The sequence below is a fragment of the Octodon degus genome, unplaced genomic scaffold (genome assembly GCF_000260255.1).
Source record: "Octodon degus isolate 3935 unplaced genomic scaffold, OctDeg1.0 scaffold00099, whole genome shotgun sequence".
In the NCBI taxonomy this organism is placed as follows: domain Eukaryota; kingdom Metazoa; phylum Chordata; class Mammalia; order Rodentia; family Octodontidae; genus Octodon; species Octodon degus.
In genome coordinates, this window is record NW_004524675.1 from 4,883,847 (window position 1) to 4,891,245 (window position 7,399).

The following is a 7,399-nucleotide window of genomic DNA, read 5'->3' on the forward strand; positions in this document are numbered from 1 at the left end:
AATGGACATGAAAAATCTAATATCCAATACCACAATTTTAACAGGAGACCTTAACACACCCTTATCTCTGAAAGATAGGTCAACCAGACAAAAACTTAGCGAAGATAAACCCACTAGAATTTTACAGACTTCTCAAAACCTTAAAAGTCCAAAGAGTTTTACGTGAAGTACTCCAACTCTAAAAGGAGTAATTTCTAACCTAGAAAAAAAATCTTAAAATTATCTTTCAAATTTGAGGGAGAAAAAAGTTGCTTGTATGGCAAGCACCTTAAAAATTTTATGGTCGATGAGCTAGAATGCCAAACAATTCTCAAGGAAAAGACAGGTATGGCAGCACAGGCCTGCAATCCCTGCACAAGGGAGGCAGAGGCAAGAGGATCACTGCTGCCAACCTGGGCTACATCATGAGTTCAGATTCAGCCTGAACTACACATTAAGCTTCTATCTTAAAAAGTCTGCCTATACAAACAAACAAAGCTCAAGGATTTCTTAAAAAGAGACCATGAAGCCACAAGACCAAAAGAATTAATAGAATGAATTCATCAGGCAGTGTGAGCTAAGTAGAAGAAGAAGAAAAAAAAAGCAAAAAAATACTGCAATGACAGGACTGAGTTTATATATAGCTGGGGATATGGCTCAGTGGCACAAATACCTGCCTGGCAAGTGCAAGGTCCTGAGTTCAATTTCCGGTACCAAAAAAAAAGTGAGGAGCCTGATCAACTCCCAATGCTTTCTTTTTTTTTTTTTTTTGTATTTTAGAGGAAGTAACTACAGGGTGTTCAGGGTCTCACTACTAGATCAGACTTGTAGTGATCCACCTGTTTACAGCCTCCCAAGAACTGGGATTACAGGTGCACACCACCACACCAAGTCTCAATCATCATCTCAGCATGTCCCAGGGGCAGGGCCCGCACAGCAGGGGATCAAATCCCTGGGCCTTGTGCCTGCTTGTAGGTGCTTTAATCTGCTGAAAATTTGAGAACAAGGGTTTTTTTGTTTTTTGTTTTGTTTTTTATTTTTTTTGCTATTTCAGGCTGCCTTAAGAGCAGGTCTGGTGCAGTTTCTGGAGCTGGGAATCGAACCACGGTCCTATGCGCCTGACTGCATTTGCTCAGCTCCCAATAATAAAGGATTGAGTCCATATATTTATTTATTTATTAGTTTTTAAAAGTTCATATATTTAAATAATAACTCCCAATGTGAATGGTTTCAGTTCCCCAATCAAAAAACACAGATTCACATATTGGACTAAATATTAAATCCAAATATAAGCCATATACAAAAAATGCACTTAATATAAAGAGAAATGTTAAGTAAAAATCAAAGGATAAAAAGCAGTATTACATGCAGTAGGGGCCTGAAACCAAGTAGAAATAGCTATCCTATATTGAGACAAGGTGAACTTTCAGCCATAACCTATCAGAAGAGGCAAAGAAAGTCACCACATATTGGGTAACACATTCCCACCAGCTTGAACCACAGTGATTAGCTGTTTACCATCAGATGATGGAATTCAGATCAGAGCTAGAATTCAGATCAGAGGAAGATCTACAAATAAATGACAGCCCTGTTATATACGTGTTAAGAGAACAACTCAACAGAAGAGAGAATTATAAATATGTACGTACCAAACACCAGCACACCCAACTTCATCAAGCAAATGGTAATGGACATAAAAGATCAGAAAAACAATAGTGGTGGACTTCAATATCCCAAAATTACAAACAGTTCAGCTAGGCAAATATCAGAACTGATGTATACTACCTATAGATAGATACAAAGTGTCCACACAATAGAACACACATTAGTCTCAGCAAAGTATAGGACTTTCTCCAAAATAAAACATGTACTACCCCATAAAGCAAGGTAACATAAATGCAAAAGAATAAAAATTATCCCATGGATGGAAACAAACCATAGTGCAATGAAAACAGAACTCAATGGCAAAACAAAACACAAAAAGTATGCAATACATGGAAATCAACCAATATACTCTTGAATGATCAATGGGTCACCCCGAAGAAATCAAGGAAGATTAGACAGTTCCTAGAATTGAACAATAATGCCAGTATAACATACCAGAACTTATGGAACACAACAAAGGCAGTCCTCAGAGGAAAGCTTATTGCTGTGAATGCCCACATCAGAAAGCCTGCATAAATAACCTAATAATGCACTTCAAGGTCCTAAAAAAAGCAGAACAATTCAAATCCAAACCAGGGCGGTAATTGTGAAATTGAGACTGAAAACAATATTAAGCATCAATGAATCAAAGAGCTGGTTCTTTGAACGAATACACCAAATAGACAAACCCTTAGCCCATCTTTTCAAAACAGGAAAGACCCAAATCAATGCAATTAGAAAAGTTGAAATTGCACGGGAAATCTAGATTATTAGGAACTCCTTCAAAAACCTGTGCTCCACCCACACTCCTTTTCGTGGTTGGAGGGAGCATGGATGGGGCCTTCTCCACTCTCAGCCTCTGCAGCAAATGACAACTGCACCTGGACAGCCTTCATTTTCTAGAAGTATATTTATATTGTCATTTTATAACATTAGCCCTGCCCCCACCTGAGGATAGGGACTCCCTGTCTTACAGAGTGGCAAAGGGCAGAGCCACTGCCTGAAAAAATCAGGTTCCTGCCCTGGCAGCACAGTCCTGCCCTACCCTATACCCAGCTTGAGTTAGTTTTACAAGTAAAACATTTTTTGTTTGCTGAAAAAAAAGAAAAAAAGTAAATCAACCTGTGTTCTAATATATCACAGAATTCACAAGAAATGAATAGACAGATACCTTAAAAAAGCCACGAATTATCAAATCTGAGTAGAGGTTTGCAAATCCTGAATCAGCCAACAGCAGGCACTGAAATTGAAACAATGCCAAAAACCCTGCAAACCAAGAAAATCCCAGGTCCATATGGATTCACAGCCAAATGTTACAAGAACTTCAGAAAAAATCTAAAACCAATACTCCTCAAACTCTAATAAAACTAAATGGAAGAACCATTCTCAGTCATTCCTAGAACCTCGCACTTCTCTGACTCTAAAAACCTTCCCAGGATTCAATGAAAAAAGAGAACTACACACCTATCTCTTTAGTGAACACAGATGTAAAAATCATCAACAAACACAATGCAACAAATCATCAAAAGATCATACATCAACATGACCAAGCAGGCTGCATCCCAAGAAGGCACAGATGGTTCAACATACTCAAGTCAATAAACGTGATTTATGACATAAACAGAAAAGACAAAAATCATATCATCCTCTTGACAAAATCCAACAAACCTTTGACAAAATCCAACATTCATTCACGATTCAAAAATTTAAAAAACACTGAAAAAAATATGTATAAAAGGACCTTATCTCAATCAAATAAAAACTATATATGACAAACCTATTGCCTGTATCTTACTAGATGGGGAAAAACTGAAAGCATTTTCCTTCTAAAACCAGGAAAAAGAAATGTTATCCACTATCACCAGTTTTGTTGAATTAACTCAAAAAGTTAACCAGTACAATCAGACAAGAGAAAAAATGAAAGGATCACACACAGGAGAGGAAGAAGTCAAATTGTCATTATTTGCAGATGACATGATTCATTGAAAGATCAAAAACATTTCATCAAAAAAATTAGCAGAGGTACAAAATTCAGCAAGGTACAAAATATAGAATAAACAAACAAAAGTCAATAGCATTCCTGCACACTATAATGAACCCACCAAGAAAGAAATTAGGAAAACAACAGCATTCAAAATAGTATTAAGAAAAGAACCAGGGGGATAGCTCAGCAGTATAAGTGCCTGCCTGGAAAGCACAAGGTCCCAAGTTTGATCCCTGGTACTGGAAAAAAAATTGCATCAAGAAAAAACTATTTAGGAACAAAATTAAGAAGGATCTTTACACTGAAAACTAAAGTACTCTGAAAAAGGAGATCAAGGAAGATATCAGAAAATGCAAAGATGTTGCTCGTTCCTCGCTAAGCAGAACCAACATTGTCAAAATAGAAACACTTCCAAAACATAACCCCAATCAAAGTATTATAGCATTCCTTACAAAACTAGAGAAAAGAGATTTAAAATCCATATGAAACCAGAAGAGACCCAGAATAGCAAAGCAATCTTGGGTAACAAGAAGAAAGCAGGTGGTATCACAATTCAGACGTCAAGATACATTATAAGCAACAGTGATAAAAACAGCATGAAACTGACACAAAAGCATGTAGATCAAAAAACAAGAATAGAGGATGCAGAAACAACTTTAGGTACATTCAGTTATCTGTTTTTTTTTTTTTTGTTTTTTTTTGTTATCTGGTTTTTGACAAAGGGGCAAAACATATGCTAGAAGAAAGACAGCTTCTTTAATAAATGGTGCTGGGAAATCTGGCTACCCACATATAGAGGACTGAATCCACACCTATGTATTTCATCATGCACTAAAATAAAATCAAAACAGATCAAACATCTAAAAAAACAGAAGTAATATGCTCCAAGATAAAATGGATGAAATTTTTGAAGACATAGGCATAATTAGGGGACATTCTGAACAGAATTCCAATTTGCACAAGAAATAACATCAATGACAAATAAATGGAACTACACCAAATTCAAAAGCTTCTGCACAGCAAAGGAAATGACCAACATAGTGAAGAATCAACCTAAAGAATGGAACAAAATTTTTGGCAGCTGGCCCTTGACAGAAGAATAATATCTAAAATATACTAAGAACAAAAAAGAAATAGATTCTAAAAAATGAGAAACTCATTCAATAAATGGGCAACTGAAATGAATACATATTCCTAGAAGAACTAGAAATGACCAACAAACACATGAAAAAATATTCAACAACTCTGGCTACTATAATGAAAGTCAAACAACACTGAGATTCCATCTTACTCCAGAAGGAATGGCTATCATGTGGACAGGGATACAGCTCAAAGGCCTAAGCGCCTGCAAGGCAAGCACAAGGTCTTGAGTTTGATCCCCATACCAAAAAAAAAAAAAAAAGAAAAGAAAAGAAGGAGGAGGAGGAGGAGGAGGAGAAGGAGAAGGAGAAGGAGAAGGAGAAGGAGAAGGAGAAGAAGAAGAAAAGAATGGCTATCATGGAGAAATCAAATGACAAAAGCCAGAGAGTATGTGGTACAAAAGGAACCTTCCTACATTGTTGGTATGAATACAAACAAGCACAGTAGCTATGGAAATTAGTAAGGCGATTCCTCACAAAACTAAAACTAGAAATTCCATTTGACCAACTACTGTCCTTCTAGGTACAGTATATTCTTTTTTTTCTCATTTTTTTTCATTCATAGGGATCCTCCTGTTGTCAGCCTCCCCAGCACTGGGATTACAGGCACATACCACCATGCCTGGACTTGGTCACCCACTCAGTGCACCTGGGGGTGGGGCCAGCACAGAATGCTAGACCAGGGATCAAACCTCATCCCCTGCACTTGCTTAAGCAGGCACTTAGTCCACTGAGCTATCTTGCCAGCCCTGGTACATTATATTCTGGAAAGCATTACAGACGACATATTACGGTGACACATTCTATACCCATGTTATAAGCAGCACAATTCATATCAGCTAAATATTGGAAGTAGCTTATATGTCCATCAGCAGATAAATGGATACAGAAAATGTTACTGTCATCAAAGATAAATCTGAGTCATTTGTAGAAAAATGGATGCATGTTGATCCATTATGTTAAGTGAAATAAATCAAACACCTTAAATATGGTATACTTTCTCTTATCTGAGAAACCCAATATAATAAAGAGTAAAATAAAAATCAGATACCAGGAAACAGGGAGATGAAAAATGGGAAGGCAGCGAGAGATGAAGGGTGAGAGATGTGTTATGTCCATGGACCTACTCTATGATGCAAGTAATCACTACATAATGCAAATGTGCATTAATAAAAATAAAACTTAAAAAAGGAATCCAAGGACCAGTCAAATAGCTCAGCAGATTAAAGTGCCTACAAGCAGGCGCAGAAGCCACGGGTTCAATCCCTGGTCCTGCCATGCTGGCCCCGCCCCCAGGGCGGCTGAGACAGCAACTGAGACTGGGAATGGTGACATGCACCTGTAATCTCAGCTCTTGGGAGGCTGTAAACAGGTGGGTCACTACAAGTCCAATCCAGTAGTGAGACCTTAAACACCCTGTAGACCCCTCTTTAAAATAAAAAAAAAGGAATCCAATGTTCTTACAGTCATTTACACTTCTATTATGATACATGTTTATCTCACTGTATCAATTAGATGTTTATGTCTGTGATATAATCATATCATATTCAGTCTTACAATCTAATTCTATTTTGGAAAATACAGTTCTCTACAAATGAAGGAATAATTTTCAGTGAGTAAGTACGCCCCCAAAAAATCTCTCTTAAGGAGCAAGGTGGGACTGTACTTTGTAACACCATCTGCCAGTCCTTATTGGTAGATTTTCAAAAAATTAGCACCATCTTGTGGAATATGATAATACTACACGCTGGAGACTTTGGGAATAGTCACAACACTTTGTAAGTTTCAAGAGATGAGTACATTACCTTAACTCACAAAGACTGAGACATTTATATGTTAGCATTGGTGAAGAAACTTTTACATACTGCTTTTGGTTCTGTAAAGTGACTCAATCTTTTCTGAGAAGATATTTTAAAACCAAAGTCATAAATACACATACTATTCTATCCAAAATTTCATTTGTAGAAACTTATTCTGGAAAAATAATTACACAAGTTAATAAATAAGAATACCAGGATATTTACAACACTATTATGTTAATTTAAAAAAAATCAAACTACTTGGTAATAAAAATTAGAAGCAACCAAAATTTCAATGCCGATGCCATGAAGACATCCAAGAGAGCTAATGGTCATCCCAAGCCCTTACGCATCCATATCGGACCCTTCTTAAGTCTTGTAAGTCCTGATGTTCCCCAATGTACCGGGCTCCTCTCAGACAGAAGGACACACTCTCACATGCAAAATGCACAGTTAGATGGAAAGATTCAAGCTCAAAACACTGTAAATATTACTTCCTTTTAAAAAATCTATATTTGAGGGCCGGCAAGATAGCTCAGTGGACTACACACCTGCCTACGCAAGCTCAGGGACCAGGGTTTGATCCCCCGCACCACATGCCACATTGGCCCTACTCACAGATGCACTGAACCAGCCTCCAAGACCAGACATGGAGACACACACCTATAACCCCAGCGCTGGAGAGGCTGAAGACAGGAGGATCACTATTAGTCCAAGCTGCCTAGTGAGATCCTGTACCAAATACAGAAAATCAAAAAGAAAAAAAAAAAAGGCTAAAAGGTTAAACATCAAACAATGAATAATAATGATGACTATGTTTGAGGATGTGGATAAGTATAAGAGATGACTTCACA

At 37.3% G+C, this 7,399-nt stretch overlaps 1 protein-coding gene across 1 annotated transcript in view; it reads right to left on the bottom strand.

The window, feature by feature from the left end:
• Ift74 (intraflagellar transport 74) overlaps positions 1-7,399 on the bottom strand; it is a 112,632-nt gene that overhangs the window by 43,602 nt on the left and 61,631 nt on the right. The gene's annotated exons all lie outside the window — the stretch shown is intronic.